General features: G+C 37.7%; 1 protein-coding gene and 1 pseudogene across 3 annotated transcripts in view; one reads left to right on the top strand and one right to left on the bottom strand.

Moving 5' to 3' along the window:
- Positions 1-18,915, top strand: part of DNAJB6 (DnaJ heat shock protein family (Hsp40) member B6) — a 129,877-nt gene that overhangs the window by 24,708 nt on the left and 86,254 nt on the right. The gene's annotated exons all lie outside the window — the stretch shown is intronic.
- On the bottom strand, positions 1,986-2,604 carry LOC143674978 (COP9 signalosome complex subunit 8 pseudogene; annotated as a pseudogene).

The raw sequence follows: 18,915 nt of genomic DNA on the forward strand, positions 1-18,915 counted from the left end.
TCTGAAGCTCAAAGAGAGACCTAGGATTGAAGATTAATTTGGGAATAGTTTCTAAATAGATGTTATTTAAATAATGGGAAAAGATGAAAACACATGAGTGTAGAATGAGAAGAGGGCTGGTTCTAGAGCCCTTAGATACCTTAATATATATTTTCAGGGCTAATTGAGGGAAGCTGGCAGTTAGAAGGGAAACCAGGAGACTAAGATGTGATGAAAGCCCAAGTGTGTTTAGGATTTCTGAGAAGTCAGGGTGAGGACTGAAAAATGTCTGCTGGGTAGAAGTCTTTATTATTTATGTTAAATAAGAATAAGTTTCCAGTTGTAGGCTGGAAGCTGAAGATGACTTGAGGGGTGGGTGTGGTTGAATCAAAGGGAGAAAATAGAGAAGGTAAGCACAAACACTTATTTGCAGAAGGATAGGCAAAGGTTGAAGTTTTTGGCTCTTCAGGTGACTGCTCTCATTTATTACATTTTAGTTTTCCTCAGGATAATTTATATTAAAAAAGAAACTTCACTGAATACAAAACAAAAAGAAATCGTTAACAGTTGAGTGTTGTTTGTGTACCAACTCTGTTAATTGGCATGCATGTATTACCTTAGTTAACACCAATGATTATCCTATAGCATAGGTAGATTTTTTTCACCCAGCTGGCAAGTTTGACTTCCTGGAGTCAAACCCCCTTTTCTGTCTGTTAAACTTCCTTTCAGTATCTTGCCATGAAACCACAATCACTTTCATTCACAACACAGGTACATTTGTGAAAATATAAGACAAACTGTTTGGACTTGCAAGAAAACATGTGTTTTGAATTGACAGCAAAGGATATCTAAATAGCATTATCTCTGAAACATTGAATGATCTGTAGCTATATATAGTTCAGAAGTGATGGTTCAAATGTATGGAAATGGAAGATTAGTCCTGAGATTTCTGACCTTTTCTGTTAAGAACAGTTGGTTGGCATAGTTTTATTTTTCTGTGTTCAGTATTTACAGTGACTTTGCTTTGTAAACTGCTGCTAGGTATGGCAGTTGGCAATCCTAATAGAATGCCCCTTCAGGTCTTTTGCAGCAGTAATAACTGGAGCTCAAGAATGAAAATTACCTTGAATTTTAAATTATTTAGCCCTTTAAACTAGAGCTGAAGGAATGCTGATTTTTCTATTTTGTTTCTTTTGCTGTTTTGTGATTGTTCACATGAATGTCTCAAATACATTGCATTTTCATGTCATGCCCTCCACTGCCAGCAGTGGATGCACTCACAACATCAGCAAAGGTTCAAAATTTACAAACTGATTTTTAAAGGAAACAGTCTTTTGTCCTTTGGCTATATTTTAATATTCCACAAGAGTGATTCTCAGGACTTGGGGAGAAAAAGAGCATATCCTCCAAAGAGGGTGAGTCTGAATCCCCAGCAATTGTGAATATTGCCTTCTGGGGACAACCTGTCCTCAAACCCCAAATGAATCACACAGCTATCAACCAGTGGTTACTGGTAGTAATGCATTGTTTGGGGGGAGCATGGAAAACATAGCTGACAACCACTGCTACATTAAACAGGAGAGCTACGTTTGTGAGTCACTAGGAAAAATAACTTGCCACATAATATTGATAGGCTGCATCCAAATTGATGAAAATTACAAAAGGAGAATTGTTTCAACAACTGTTCAGCATGATGTTTAAGGATAATATATATATATATAATATACTTTAGATTATATATGTTTGTATCACATACTGAGTAAGGAATGCCGAGGTGTTTAATCCATTCAATAAATTGAAAATAGGAGCTTAAATTTCTCTATTTCTCAGTATACTCAGGATTCTGGTTGCAGTTGTGAATGGAATTTTTTTTTCTTGATTTCCCTCTCAGATTGTTCATTACTAGTGTATAGAAGCACTACGGATTTTTGAGTGTTGATCTTGTAACTTGCCACTTTGCTGTAGTATACAGGATTCTGAAGGTAAATCTTGAACTGAGAATGACATTAATTTTCAGGGAAAGCTACGTCATTGGTCAATCTGGCTAACTGCTGTTAATTGAGGATTGGTGGGACTGGGGCAGGCTGTAATAAGGGGATAAACCGGTTAAAGGAAATATCCAGGACCCCTGCAGCCAGCTTTTTTTTTTGGCATAACCATTCTTGTGATGGTGTTCAGCTTGCCATCCTTATTGTAAAGTACCCTTCACAGCCTTTTCTACAGGGAAGCTTGTCAGAGGGTACAATCAGCAATTATGGAGGTATATGCTTGAGACAGGTGAAAGCTCGTTTCCTTGTTGCATCTTTTAGTGTTTCCATGATTGGCTGGACCCATTTCAGACCTCTGGTGGACACTGATGGTTGCATAGACCGAGGGAAACCTCTGCCAGATTCTCTGTCCTACTAACCAAATTCCCCCAGGTTCAGAATTGTCAGATTTTATAGCAGGTGGTATTCTTTTCCAAAGATACTGCATTCATGTCATTATGGAGTAGATTTATAGTTAGAAGCTAGCAGTGTATGGGGGTGTAGCAGTTCCCCCAGGAGTCTCGAGCTCCTGATTCTCGTGTTGATCCAGCAACTTGTTGAAACTGAAGGCATTTTCTGCCATCAGCACCACTGGCATCTTCCTCACCTTCCCAAAAGCCAGACCCCAGACTTGGCCTTGCAGTGTTTTTCCACTGTTTTTGTAAACATTCCAAACTGTGATGTGCGTAAGTATGCTTGACTATATGTGTAGAAGCTTGACTGTTCTAGTTTGCTAGCTGCTGGAATGCAATATACCAGAAACAGAATGGCTTTTAAAAAGGGGAATTTAATAAGTTGCTAGTTTACAGTTCTAAGGCCGAGAAAATGCCCCCAATTAAAGCAAGTCTATAGAAATGTCCAATTTAAGGCACCCCACGAAAAATACCTTGGTTCAAAAAGGCCGATGACATTCAATGTCTGTCTCTTAGCTGGAAGGGCACGTGGCAAAGTGAACATGGTGGCGTCTGCTGGCTTTCTCGTGGCTCTTTTAAAGGATTCCGGTAAGCAACTCCATCTTCAATGGGTGGAGACACACCTCCATGGAAATCATTTAATCAGAAGTTACCACCCACAATTGGGTGGGTCACATCTCCACGGAAACAATCAAAATGCTCCTACCCAGCAATATTGAATGAGATTAAAGGGCATGGCTTTTCTGGGGTCCACCACAGATTCAAATCGGCACATTGACAAAAACTTCTATTTTCTAATTGTTAGTTGCAGGAGCCTATTTTGTATCCTTACATGAATTCATTAAATGTTCTCAAATCTTAAAAGGCTTGCTTTCTGTCTGCTAAGCACTACGATTGTGATTGTAACCCTTTTGCCTTATAATAGTTCTGTTTTTGCTTTGTTTTTTAGACTTAGGTTCAGAATTCCATATTTTATCATGTTGTGAAGTAATTTTTCCTGATAATGCTGTTATATTCAGGTATGTTCTTCCTGGGAGTACTATTCCTTACACAAGCTTTTAAAAATACTTGTCTGTATTTTTTACATGTACAGACAAAATACATCCCATCGCCTTGAAATTTTTGTGTCTTTTGGAAACAATGTAGTTTTAAAAACAACTTTGAGAATGTCTTTAATCTTTATGTACAGTTACTGTGTTTATTGAAGTGTTCACATTAAATGAGTTCATGTTTGTAGAGCCCTTAGAATTGGGTCTGGCTGCTATATACAGTTTTGATAATGTTTTTTAATGTCCTATTTTATTATGCTTTTCCATGTTACCCCTAACTTCCCTGTCCCCTCCTATGGAAGCTACATTTTGTTTTATATTAGTGTTTATTCTTTTTAGCATGGAATCCATATTTCTCCCTCTTGTCTTCAAAATGATATAAGAACCTTAGAATGTGTTGACCCTGTCCTTTATTTAAATCTCTAGAACTTGGTTTAATCTTGTTTTTTTGCGGTCTCAAGTTATCATTTCACATTTTTAAAAATCACTTTAATAGTCAGAGGTTACCCAGGTTTACCTATCTGTTGAACAGTTTTTTTTTTTTTTTTTTTTTGACCAGTGCTATGTGTGTTCTTCTTCCGTCTGAAGTACCTTATGAAGCACATTCATTGTAGTTCTTTCAGTGAGGATTAGACTGTATCTTTGTTTATCTTAAAGCACTATATTTGTTCTTACTCCTGATGATGATTTATCTGAGTACAGAGTTCTGTGTTGGTAAATATCCAGGTTGATAGCATTTTCTTTCCATACTTTTGAAGGCTCTTCCTTTGTCTTTGGCCAGTTTGTCTTATCTAATTAACAGTCTTAAAAGTAATTAGTCTTTTTTACTGGTTATTTATTTATTATACAGGAGATGCATTATTTAAAATTTATTTATTAATAAAAAAAGTTAATGACAGATGAACTAAAACATTAACATATGATCATTCCGTTCTACATATATAATCATTTGCTGGTAATTTTTTACTTTTTTATAATTTTTTATTAATTAAAAAAAATTACAAGAAAGAAACACAAATATCCTTAATATATGCTCATTCTCTTCTACATATATAATCAGTAATTCACAATATCATCACATAGTTTGCATATTCATCATCATGATCATTTCTTAGAACATTTGCATCAATTCAGAAAAAGAAATAAAAAGACAACAGAAAAATAAAACGAAAACAGAAAAAAAATTTTTTACATACCATACCCCTTACCCCTCCCTTTCATTGATCCCTAGCATTTCAAACTAAATTTATTTTAACATTTGTTCCCCTATTAATTATTTTTTGCTCGTCTGTTCACAAGGTAGATAAAAGGAGCATCAGACACAAGGTTTTCACAATCAGTCACATTGTGAAAGCTGTATCATTATACAATCATCATCAAGAAACATGGCTACTGGAACACAGCTCCACATTTTCAGGCAGTTCCCTCCAGCCTCTCCACTACATCTTGGATAACAAGGTGATATCTATTTAATGAGTAAGAATAACCTCCAGGATAACCTCTTGACTCTGTTTGGAATCTCACAGCTATTGACACTCTGTCTCATTTCCCTCTTCCCCCTTTTGGTTGAGAAGGTTTTCTCAATCCCTTGATGCTGGGTCTCAGCTCATTCTAGAGTTTTTCTCAATACCTTGATGCTGAGTCTCAGATCATTTTAGGATTTCTGTCCCATGTTGCCAAGAAGGTCCACACCCCTGGGAGTCATGTCGCACGTAGACAGGGGGAGGTTGGTGAGTCTGCTTGTTGTATTGACTGGAGACAGAGGCCACATCTGAGCAACAAAAGAGGACCTCTTGGGGATGACTCTTAGGCCTAATTTTAAGTAGGCTTGACCTATCCTTTGTTGCTCAGATGTGGCCTCTGTTAAGGTTTCATGTGAGCAAACCCCAAGACTGGGGGGCTCAGCCTATATATAGCTTTGGTTATTTGCACTGCTTGTGAGAATATCAATAATTCAACTTGGGGAGATTGAATTTTCCCCCATTCTCATCATTCCCCGAAGGGGACTTTGCAAATACTTTTCCACTCACTGATCAAATCACTCTGGGATTCATGGGGGCATCACTGTGGACAAATCAACAAAATCTAATGTCCTACCCAAGGTTTCATGTACTAATGTTGTTCAACCAACTATCTACATAAATTATATTAGGAGATGCACTACTCAAAATATAAATTTTGTACCAAATAAACATTTTTTTGCTTTAGTCTCACACATAAGTTGAAATTTTTAAATATTGATTACTATCTATTTTCAGCACCCTGCAGTAATGACATTCCTTTGTTCTTCCTCATGCAAAAACATTTTTAAATTTGTACATTTAGTCACTATCGTTATACACTCTAGGCATTTTTAGATTGTATCATCTCAAATCTTTATGTCTGTCTTTCTTTGTGATTTCATTTATCCCCCCAGCCGTCCTCCCTCTGTCATTCTCACATTCAACTTCATTCCGTGTTTGAACATAATTGTATTACAGTTAGATAATATTGTGCTGTCCATTTCTGAGTTTTTATATTCAGTCCTGTTGCACAATCTGTATCCCTTTGGCTCCAGTTACCCAATATGTTACCCTATTTCTATGTCCTGATGGTCTCTGTTACCAACGAAATATTCCAAGTTTGTTCACTAATGTCAGTTCATATCAGTGAGACCATACAGTATTTATCCTTTTGTTTTTGGCTAATCACACTCAGCATAATGTCCTTAACATCCATCCATGTTGTTACATACCTCATAACTTTATTCTGTCTTACAGCTACATAATATTCCGTTGTATGTATATGCCACAGTTTGTTTAGCCACCCATCCGTTGATGGACATTTTGGCTGTTTCTGTCTCTTGGTAATCGTAAATAATGCTGCTATAAACATTGGTGTGCAAATGTATGTTTGTGTCCTTGCTCTCATGTCCTTTGAGTAGAGACAGCGTATAGATGGGTCTTGTTTTTTAATCCATTCTGCCAGTTTATGTCTTTTGATTTGGAAGTTTAATCCATTAACATTTAGTGTATTACTGCACAGATGATACTTTCTTCTACTGTTTTGCCTTCTGGATTTTATATGTCATACCTAATTTTCCTTCTTTTTACCTTTACTCATGGTCTTCCTTTCTACACTCTTCTCCACACCTCTCTCTTCTGTCTTTTCTTATCTGTCTCTAGTACTCCCTGTAGTATTTCTTGCAGAACTGGTCTCTTGGTCACAAATTCTCTCAGTGATTTTTTTGTTGGAAAATGTTTTAATTTCTCCCTCATTTTTGAAGGACAGTTTTGCCGGATATAGAATTCTTAGTTGGCAGTTTTTCTCTTTTAATAATTTAAATATATCATCCCACTGTCTTCTCGCCTCCATGGTTTATGCTGAGAAATCTTGCTGAGAAATCTACACGTAGTCTTATTGGGCTTCCCTTGTACGTGATGGTTTGCTTTTCTCTTGCTGCTTTAAAGATTCTCTTTCTCTTTGACCTCTGACATTCTGATTAGTAAATGTCTTGGAGTATGTCTATTTGGGTCTGTTCTCTTTGGGGTACGCTGCACTTCTTGGATCTGTAATTTTAAGTCTTTTATAAGAGTTGGGAAATTTTCAGTGATAATTTCCTCCATTAGTTTTTCTCCTCCCTTTCCCTTCTCTTCTCCTTCTGGGACACCCACAACACATATATTCATGAGCTTCAAATTGTATTTAGTTCCCTGAGTCCCTGCTCATATTTTTCCATTTTTTTCCCTATATTTTCTTTTTCTTGCTGGATTTCAGATATTCCGTCCTCCAGTTCACTAATCCTGTGTTCTGCCTCTCGAAATCTACCATTGTAGGTTTCCATTGTTTTTTTCATCTCTTCTACCTTGCCTTTCATTGCCATAAGTTCTGTGACTTGTTTTTTCAGACTTTTGATTTCTTCTTTTTGTTCATCCCTTGCCTTCTTTATATGCTCCCTCAACTCATTGATTTGGTTTTTGATGAGGTTTTCCATGTCTGTTAGTATATTCTGAATTAATTGTTTCAGCTCCTGTATCTCATTTGAATTGTTGGTTTGTTCCTTTGACTGGGCCATATCTTCAGTTTTCCTAGTGTGATTTGTTATTTTTTGCTGGCGTCTAGGCATTTAATTACCTTAATTAGTTTATTCTGGAGGTTGCTTGCACTTCTTTTACCTAGGGTTTTCTTGCTGGATGAATTTCTTGTCTGTCTGTTCTTTGACATTCAGTTCAGCTGTATCTGGACCTCTAGCTTAGGTTTTGTTTAACAGAGGGGACTTTTTCAGTTCTTGTTTCTTGCCCCGCTTGTATGGTGCCTTCCCCCCTCAACACTTAGGAGGGTCTACTTAGATATTATAGACCCCAGCTGGATTTTCCCAGACCAAACTGGCCTCCTATCAGGAGGAAAGAGTCACCTGTGTCGGTTTTCCCTGAAAGTGAGACCCAGCAGGTCGAAAGACTTTCCTGTGAAGTCTCTGGGCTCTGTTTTTCTTACCCTGCCCAGTATGTGGTGCTTGTCTGCCTACAGGTCCCACCGATATAAGATGGTGTGGTACCTTTAACTTTGGCTGGGGGCGTGATGGAGACAGAGGAGAGGTTGTAGGCTGGCTTTAATGGCTTCAAATTACCAAGCCCTGGTGTCTGAATTCCTTGAGGGAGGGATTCCACCTGAGTTGGGCTTCACCTCTCCCATGGTGAAGTCACAGGTTCCAGACAAACCCTCAAACGAACTTGCCTGGGGCGGTTGCAGCCTAGGTTCCCTGCCGCTGTATGCAAAGGCAGTCAAACCTTTGTAGAAACACAACCACAAAAACCTCTGTTTTGTTCTTTTTTTTTTTTCCTTTTTCCATCAGCCCTGCCCCCTTAGCGCCGGGGCAAAAATGAGCGATCTCCACTTTGACCAGGTTTACCTGAGCTGGGGGCCTGTTTTTAGTAGTCAGAATTTGTTAATTAATTCCACAATTGGCGATTGGTTGGGCTTAGCCCTTGCTGCTTGTAAAGTCTCCTTCCTTTCCCCTCTGGGAAGAAGCCTGTGGGGGATGGGTGCCAGTCGCCACGGCTTGGGGAACTCACAGTTTTGGGAGGGCTCGCAGCCAGTCCAGGTGGTCCAGATAGGGGTACACTGTGTGTCTGGTCACTGACATGGCCCCAGGAGCTGTTCTGTACTGTGTCTGGTTATTTAGTAGTTGTTCTGGAGGATGAACTCAAACGTGCACATTGTTAAGCCGCCATCTTGGCCCTGAAGTCCTTAGTGGTTATTTTTAATGTCTCTAATATAGAGATACTTAATTTTCCTCAGTATTGTGCTTTTTTGATCTGCCGATTTGTGTCTTTCATCAGCTCTGGAATGTTTACTAGTCAGTTTCAATATCACTTCTCTATTTTCTCTCTGATCTTGCCTTCTGTGTATCTTTAGATTTATGTTGAACCTTGTTGTCATTCTATTTTTATGTTTCATTACTCTCTGTACTATCCTAGATAATTTCCTCAGGTCTAACTTGTTGATCAACAAATCTCTCTCTCTCTTTAGCTGTATCTAATCTGCTTTTAAATTTCAATGGCTGTAATAATCATATCTCTTCCAAATTAGAAGAATGTTTTTCCATTCCTTCCCCAATGGGGTTTCCTTTCCTTTTATTTAACAAAATACTTATTATGTATTATGTTCTCTTTCAGGTTCTTTGGGGTGCTCTTACTCATCCTGGATTCTTTCCTTGTATGTTAGCTCATTTTGGCAGTGATTGTGTTTTCTGTGGGAATCTTTGTGACCTGGATTTTTGTGATATTTTTCTCATGTAACTTTGTTTTATTGACCATTCTGGGATTAATCTCTTAATTTTGGAGATCATGGATTGTTGAAACATAATAAAGATAGTGATAAGATTCAGTTCTGCCATGTCTGAGGCTTTTGGAGTTTAGGTTCTCAGTGGTGCTTCTCTTCCCTCTTCCCTTTGCAGTTCAGTGGAAAGTTTTTCTTGACCCCTTTTCTTGAAATTACAGCCTTTGAGGAGCTACAGGTTACGTAAGGATCTTGAATCCTCCTTCCTGAAAATTTGTCTCATAATGACTGTTCTTGTAATTCCTTGTTTGTTTCTGGCACCTGAAACCATTCTCTCTGTCTGGGGAGCTCAGTTGTCTCTTCAAAATGACTTAAAATTTTTTATTTTTTTCAATTTTTATTAATAAAACCAATCAACATACAATATGAACATTCTTTTTTTCACATAGTTGTATATTCATCATCATGATCATTTCTTAGAACATTTGCATCAATTCAGAAAAAAAAAACAGAAAAAAATTCATATATACCATACCCCTTACCCCTCCTTTTCGTTGATCACTAACATTTCAATCTACTAAATTTATTTTAACATTTATTCCCCCATCGTTTACTTCTTTTTGATCCATATGTTTTACTCATCTGTCCATAAGATAGATAAAAGAAGCATCAGACACAAGGTTTTCACAGTCACACAGTCACACTGAAAAAGCTGTATCATTATACAAGCATCTTGAAAAAACATGGCTACTGGAACACAGCTCTACATTTTCAAGCAGTTCCCTCCAGCCTCTCTGTTACACCTTAACTAAAAAGGTGACATCTGTATAATGCGTAAGAATAACCTTCAGGATAACCTCTTGACTCTGTTTTTGGAATCCCTTAGCCATTGACACTTTATTTTGTCTCATTTCTCACTTCCCCCTTTTAGTTGAGAAGGTTTTCTCAATCCCTTGGTGCTGAGTCCCAGCTCATTCTAGGATTTCTGTCCCATATTGCCAGAGAGGTCCACACCCCTGGGAGTCATGTCCCACGTAGAGAGGGGGAAGGCGGTGAGTTTGCTTGTCGTGGTGGGTGAGAGAGAGAGAGGCCACATCTGAGCAGCAAAAGTGGTTTTCTTGGGGGTGACTGTTAGGCCGAATTTTAAGTAGGCTAACCTATCCTGTGCGGGGTTAAGTTTCATATGAACAACCCCCAAGATTGGGGGCGCAGCCTATTGCTTTAGTTGTCCCCACTGCTTGTGAGAATATCAAGAATTCTCCACTTGGGAAAATTGAATTTTCCCCCTTTCTCACTATTCCCCCCAAGGGGACTTTGCAAATACTTTTTTTATTCACTGTTCAAGTCCTTTTGGGATTTATTGAGGCATCACTCTGGACAAACCTACAAAATCTCATGCCCTAGTCAAGGTTCCATGTTCTTATGGTGTTCAATTAAGCTCTCCACATAAGTTATATTAGGAAATGCACTAGTCAAAATATAAGCAAAATGACTTAAAATTTATCTAACATTTCTAGGTATTTTATCTTAGGAAGTTCTGTGTTAGATCTTTGTGCAATGTTTTTTAATTAACTCGTGGTTTTGATTATAAACTCCTGGACTGGTAACAAGCAGGTTTCGTCTTGGTATGCTTTTTCTTAACCCTTTTTTTTTTTTTTTTAACATGGGCAGGCACCAGGAATCGAACCCAGGTCCTCTGGCATGGTTTTCACAATCACACAGTCACATTGTGAAAGCTATATCATTATACAGTCATCTTCAAGAAACATGGCTACTGGAACACAGCTCCACATTTTCAGCCACCGTGGCCCGCCCTCTTAACCCTTTTTATATAGTGGTTGCTTTGTAAATGTTTAATGATTGTTGCACAGACAAAGCAAGTACTCACATTCATGCTGAGTCATGATGTAAAGTGTTTTTTTTTTTTGGTATGGATTTGTCCCCAAAATTAGAAAGTATAAATATAATAAAACTATATCGTATGAAAAATGGAGTAACTCATAGTTGTGGCATTATTTAATCTCAGCATTGTTCAACCTCAGCAACAGGGTGTGTTTGCCTTCAGAATGGTTTACAGCATTGTTCACCGTCAGCAACAGGGTGTGCTTGCCTTAAGAGTGGGTTATCATCTTATGTATTCTTTTACATTATCAAAATATTCCTTCAGAAAATATCTGAAAATAGGGTTTCTGGGAAGACCGTAGATAACACAACTTCAGTTTTTGGCATACTGGCTTTTAGGAGAACTTCCTTTATTGAATGAAGTTACTTTGCATTGTATGGAATAGGTCTGTTCTATGCAATTTCTTTTTTTTTTTTTTTTTTTTTTTATTAATTAAAAAAAGAATTAACAAAACAATTAGAAATCATTCCAATCTACATGTACAATCAGTAATTCTTAATAACATCACATAGTTGCATATTCATCATTTCTTAGTACATTTGCATCAATTTAGAAAAAGAAATAAAAAGACAACAGAATAAGAATTAAAACAATAATAGAAAGAAAAAAAAACAAAAAAAACAAAAACAAAAAACCTATACCTCACATGCAGCTTCATTCAGTGTTTTAACATAATTGCATTACAATTGGGTAGTATTGTGCTGTCCATTTCTGAGTTTTTATATCCAGTCCCGTTGTACAGTCTGTATCCCTTCATCTCCAATTATCCCTTCTCTTTTTTTTTTTTTATAATTAACGGAAAAAAAGAAATTAACCCAACATTTAGAGATCATACCATTCTACACATGCAATCATTAATTCTTAACATCATCACATAGATGCATGATCATCATTTCTTAGTACATTTGCATTGGTTTAGAAGAACTAGCAACATAACCGAAAAAGATATAGAATGTTAATATAGAAAAAAAAATAAAAGTAATAATAGTAAAATCAAATCAAAACAAAACAAAACAAAACAAAACAAAAACCTATAGCTCAGATGCAGCTTCATTCAGTGTTTTAACATGATTACTTTACAATTAGGTATTATTGTGCTGTCCATTTTTGAGTTTTTGTATCTAGTCCTGTTGCACAGTCTGTATCCCTTCAGCTTCAATTACCCATTGTCTTACCCTGTTTCTAACTCCTGCTGAACTCTGTTACCAATGACATATATCAAGTTTATTCTCGAATGTCCGTTCACATCAGTGGGACCATACAGTATTTGTCCTTTAGTTTTTGGCTGGATTCACTCAGCATAATATTCTCTAGGTCCATCCATGTTATTACATGGTTCATAAGTTTATCTTGTCTTAAAGCTGCATAATATTCCATCGTATGTATATACCACAGTTTGTTTAGCCATTCTTCTGTTGATGGAGATTTTGGCTGTTTCCATCTCTTTGCAATTGTAAATAATGCTGCTATAAACATTGGTGTGCAAATGTCCGTTTGTGTCTTTGCCCTTAAGTCCTTTGAGTAGATACCTAGCAATGGTATTGCTGGGTTGTATGGCAATTCTATATTCAGCTTTTTGAGGAACCGCCAGACTGCCTTCCACAGCGATTGCACCATTTGACATTCCCACCAACAGTGGATAAGTGTGCCTCTTTCTCCGCATCCTCTCCAGCACTTGTCATTTTCTGTTTTGTTGATAATGGCCATTCTGGTGGGTATGAGATGATATCTCATTGTGGTTTTGATTTGCATTTCTCTAATGGCCAGGGACATTGAGCATCTCTTCATGTGCCTCTTGGCCATCCGTATTTCCTCTTCTGAGAGGTGTCTGTTCAAGTCTTTTTCCCATTTTGTAATTGGGTTGGCTGTCTTTTTGTTGTTGAGATGAACAATCTCTTTATAAATTCTGGATACTAGACCTTTATCTGATATATCATTTCCAAATATTGTCTCCCATTGTGAAGGCTGTCTTTCTACTTTCTTGATGAAGTTCTTTGATGCACAAAAGTGTTTAATTTTGAGGAGTTCCCATTTATTTATTTCCTTCTTCAGTGCTCTTGCTTTAGGTTTAAGGTCCATAAAACCGCCTCCAGTTGTAAGATCCATAAGATATCTCCCAACATTTTCCTCTAACTGTTTTATGGTCTTAGACCTAATGTTTAGATCTTTGACCCATTTTGAGTTAACTTTTGTATAGGGTGTGAGAGATGGGTCTTCTTTCATTCTTCTGCATATGGATATCCAGTTCTCTAGGCACCATTTATTGAAGAGACTGCTCTGTCCCAGGTGAGTTGGCTTGACTGCCTTATCAAAGATCAAATGTCCATAGATGAGAGGGTCTATATCTGAGCACTCTATTCGATTCCATTGGTCGATATATCTATCTTTATGCCAATACCATGCTGTTTTGACCACTGTGGCTTCATAATATGCCTTAAAGTCAGGCAGCGCGAGACCTCCAGCTTCGTTTTTTTTCCTCAAGATGTTTTTAGCAATTCGGGGCACCCTGCCCTTCCAGATAAATTTGCTTATTGGTTTTTCTATTTCTGAAAAATAAGTTGTTGGGATTTTGATTGGTATTGCATTGAATCTGTAGATCAATTTAGGTAGGATTGACATCTTAACTATATTTAGTCTTCCAATCCATGAACACGGTATGCCCTTCCATCTATTTAGGTCTTCTGTGATTTCTTTTAGCAGTTTTTTGTAGTTTTCTTTATATAGGTTTTTTGTCTCTTTAGTTAAATTTATTCCTAGGTATTTTATTCTTTTAGTTGCAATTGTAAATGGGATTCGTTTCTTGATTTCCCCCTCAGCTTGTTCATTACTAGTGTATAGAAATGCTACAGATTTTTGAATGTTGATCTTGTAACCTGCTACTTTGCTGTACTCATTTATTAGCTCTAGTAGTTTTGTTGTGGATTTTTCCGGGTTTTCGACGTATAGTATCATATCGTCTGCAAACAGTGATAGTTTTACTTCTTCCTTTCCAATTTTGATGCCTTGTATTTCTTTTTCTTGTCTAATTGCTCTGGCTAGAACCTCCAACACAATGTTGAATAATAGTGGTGATAGTGGACATCCTTGTCTTGTTCCTGATCTTAGGGGGAAAGTTTTCAATTTTTCCCCATTGAGGATGATATTAGCTGTGGGTTTTTCATATATTCCCTCTATCATTTTAAGGAAGTTCCCTTGTGTTCCTGTCTTTTGAAGTGTTTTCAACAGGAAAGGATGTTGAATCTTGTCGAATGCCTTCTCTGCATCAATTGAGATGATCATGTGATTTTTCTGCTTTGATTTGTTGATATGGTGTATTACATTAATTGATTTTCTTATGTTGAACCATCCTTGCATACCTGGGATGAATCCTGCTTGGTCATGATGTATAATTCTTTTAATGTGTTGTTGGATACGATTTGCTAGAATTTTATTGAGGATTTTTGCATCTGTATTCATTAGAGAGATTGGTCTGTAGTTTTCTTTTTTTGTCATATCTTTGCCTGGTTTTGGTATGAGGGTGATGTTGGCTTCATAGAATGAATTAGGTAGTTTTCCCTCCACTTCGATTTTTTTGAAGAGTTTGAAGAGAATTGCTACTAATTCTTTCTGGAACGTTTGGTAGAATTCACATGTGAAGCCATCTGGTCCTGGATTTTTCTTTTTAGGAAGCTTTTGAATGACTAATTCAATTTCTTTACTTGTGATTGGTTTGTTGAGGTCATCTATGTCTTCTTGAGTCAAAGTTGGTTGTTCATGTCTTTCCAGGAACCCGTCCATTTCCTCTAAATTGTTGTATTTATTAGCGTAAAGTTGTTCATAGTATCCTGTTATTACCTCCTTTATTTCTGTGAGGTCAGTAGTTATGTCTCCTCTTCCATTTCTGATCTTATTTATTTGCATCCTCTCTCTTCTTCTTTTTGTCAATCTTGCTAAGGGCCCATCAGTCTTATTGATTTTCTCATAGAACCAACTTCTGGCCTTATTGATTTTCTCTGTTGTTTTCATGTTTTCAATTTCATTTATTTGTGCTCTAATCTTTGTTATTTCTTTCCTTTTGCTTGCTTTGGGGTTAGCTTGCTGTTCTTTCTCCAGTTCTTCCAAATGGATAGTTAATTCCTGAATTTTTGCCTTTTCTTCTTTTCTGATATAGGCATTTAGAGCAATAAATTTCCCTCTTAGCACTGCCTTTGCTGCGTCCCATAAGTTTTGATATGTTGTGTTTTCATTTTCATTCGCCTCGAGGTATTTGCTAATTTCTCTTGCAATTTCTTCTTTGACCCACTCGTTGTTTAGGAGTGTGTTGTTGAGCCTCCACGTATTTGTGAATTTTCTGGCACTCTGCCTATTATTGATTTCCGACATCATTCCTTTATGGTCCGAGAAAGTGTTGTGTAAGATTTCAATCTTTTTAAATTTGTTGAGACTTGCTTTGTGACCCAGCATATGGTCTATCTTTGAGAATGATCCATGAGCACTTGAGAAAAAGGTGTATCCTGCTGTTGTGGGATGTAATGTCCTATAAATGTCTATTAAGTCTAGTTCATTTATAGTAATATTCAGATTCTCTATTTCTTTGTTGATCCTCTGTCTAGATGTTCTGTCCCTTGATGAGAGTGGTGAGTTGAAGTCTCCAACTATTATGGTATATGAGTCTATTTCCCTTTTCAGTGTTTGCAGTATATTCCTCACGTATTTTGGGGCATTCTGATTCGGTGCGTAAATATTTATGATTGTTATGTCTTCTTGTTTAATTGTTCCTTTTATTAGTATATAGTGTCCTTCTTTGTCTCTTTTAACTGTTTTACATTTGAAGTCTAATTTGTTGGATATTAGTATAGCCACTCCTGCTCTTTTCTGGTTGTTATTTGCATGAAATATCTTTTCCCAACCTTTCACTTTCAACCTATGTTTATCTTTGGGTCTAAGATGTGTTTCCTGTAGACAGCATATAGAAGGATCCTGTTTTTTAATCCATTCTGCCAATCTATGTCTTTTGATTGGGGAATTCAGTCCATTGACATTTAGTGTTATTACTGTTTGGATAATATTTTCCTCTAACATTTTGCCTTTTGTATTATATATATCATATCTGATTTTCCTTCTTTCTACACTCTTTTCCATATCTCTCTCTTCTGTCTTTTTGTATCTGACTCTAGTGCTCCCTTTAGTATTTCTTGCAGAGCTGGTCTCTTGGTCACAAATTCTTTCAGTGACTTTTTGTCTGAGAATGTTTTAATTTCTCCCTTATTTTTGAAGGATAATTTTGCTGGATATAGGAGTCTTGGTTGGCAGTTTTTCTCTTTTAGTATTTTAAATATATCATCCCACTGTCTTCTAGCTTCCATGGTTTCTGCTGAGAAATCTACACAAAGTCTTATTGGGTTTCCCTTGTATGTAATGGATTGTTTTTCTCTTGCTGCTTTCAAGATCTTCTCTTTCTCTTTGACCTCTGACATTCTAACTAGTAAGTGTCTTGGAGAACGCCTATTTGGGTCTAATCTCTTTGGGGTGCGCTGCACTTCTTGGATCTGTAATTTTAGGTCTTTCATAAGAGTTGGGAAATTTTCAGTGATAATTTCTTCCATTAGTTTTTCTCCTCCTTTTCCCTTCTCTTCTCCTTCTGGGACACCCACAACACGTATATTTGTGCGGTTCATATTGTCCTTGAGTTCCCTGATACCCTGTTCAAATTTCTCCATTCTTTTCCCTATAGTTTCTGTTTCTTTTTGGAATTCAGATGTTCCATCCTCCAAATCACTAATTCTATCTTCTGTCTCTTTAAATCTATCATTGTAGCTATCCATTATTTTTTCTATGTTTGCTACTTTATCCTTCACTTCCATAAGTTCTGCGATTTGTTTTTTCAGTTTTTCTATTTCTTCTTTATGTTCAGCCCATGTCCTCTTCATGTCCTCCCTCAATTTATCGATTTCATTTTTGAAGAGGTTTTCCATTTCTGTTCGTATATTCAGCATTAGTTGTCTCAGCTCTTGTGTCTCATTTGAGCTATTGGTTTGTTCCTTTGACTGAGCCATATTCTCAATCTTTTGAGCGTGGACAGTTATCTTCTGCTGCTGGCGTCTGGGCATTTATTCAGATTTCTCTTGGTGTTGGACCCAGCAAGGTTGTAATATTTTTCTGTGAAATCTCTGGGTTCTGTTTTTCTTATCCTGCCCAGTAGGTGGCGCTCGTGGCACACATTTGTCTGCGGGTCCCACCAGTAAAAGGTGCTGTGGGACCTTAAACTTTGGAAACTCTCGCCGTCCTGGGGGTTCGCTAGCCGAAGCGGCTTGAGCCGGCCCGGGGTCCGAACGCAGGGAGGGTTGCTGGTCGCCGCAGCCAGGGAAAGAGCCCGTCCGAATTTCCTAGTCGGCCCTGGGCAACACGCGTGGCGGGAGGGCGCCAGCGGCAGCGGCCCGCCCGAGAGAGTGCACGTTCCCCGGAGTCACGGGGTCACCGTTCTCCGCGGCCTGGGGGTTTCCGATCCAATTCTCTCAGTTGGTCCGGGGGCTGTGCGTGGTGTGGGCGCCAGTCGCCTTGGTTTCAGGGGACCACCTCTCCAATTCTCCCAGCCGGCCGGGAAGGGGGAAGGGAGTATGCAATTTCTTTTGTTAAGTATTTTTATTGATAAATCTTAGGCAAACATTCTGTACATGGTATACTGTCAGTGGCTCACAATATTATCACCTAGTTGTATATTCATCACCATGATCATTTTTTAGAACGTTTGCATCACTCCAGAAAAAGAAATAAAAAGAAAAAGCTCACACATACCACACTCCTTGCCCCTTTCTCTCATTGTCCACCAGTATTTCCATCTACCCAATTTATTTTTTTAGTGATTTAAAAATTTTTTAAAAAAAAAAACAAGGGCAAACGTTCTTAACTTATGATTATTCCATTCTCCATATATAATCAGTAATTCACAATATCATCACATAGTGGCATATTCATCATCATGATCATTCCTTAGAGCATTTGCATCAATTCAGAAAAAGAAATAACACAAAAACAGAAAAAAATTCATACGTTCCATACTCCTTACCCCTCCCTTTCATTGATCTCTGGGATTTCAATCCAAATTTATTTTAACGTTTGTTCCCCCTATTACTTATTTTTATTCCATATGGTTTACTCATCTGTTAATAAGGTAGATAAAAGGAGCATCAGACACAAGGTTTTCACAATCACACAGTCACATTGTGAAAGCTATATCATTATACAGTCATCTTCAAGAAACATGGCTACTGGAACACAGCTCCACATTTTCAGGCAGTTCCCTCCAGCCTCTCAATTACATCTTGACTAACAAGGTGATATCTATTTAATGCGTAAGAATAACCTCCAGGATAACCTCTTGACTCTGTTTGGAATCTCTCAGCCATTGACACTTTATTTTGTCTCATTTCACTCTTCCCCCTTTTGGCCAAGAAGGTTTTCTCAATCCCTTGATGCTGAGTTTCAGCTCATTCTAGGATTTCTGTCCCACGTTGCCAGGAACGTCCACACCCCTAGGAGTCATGTCCCATGTAGACAGGGGGAGGGTGGTGAATTTGCTTGTTGCGTTGGCTGGAAGGAGAGGCCACATCTATGAGCAACAAAAGAGGTTCTCTTGGGGGTGACTCTTAGGCCTCATTTTAAGTAGGCTTGACCTATTCTTTGTGGGGTTAAGTTTCATATGAACAAACCCTAAGACTGGGGGCTCCACCTATAGCTTTGATTGTCCGCACTGCTTGTGATAGTATCAAGAATTCAACTTGGGAAGGTTGAATTTTCTCCACTTCTCA

The sequence above is a fragment of the Tamandua tetradactyla genome, chromosome 1 (assembly GCF_023851605.1).
Source record: "Tamandua tetradactyla isolate mTamTet1 chromosome 1, mTamTet1.pri, whole genome shotgun sequence".
Classification (NCBI taxonomy): domain Eukaryota; kingdom Metazoa; phylum Chordata; class Mammalia; order Pilosa; family Myrmecophagidae; genus Tamandua; species Tamandua tetradactyla.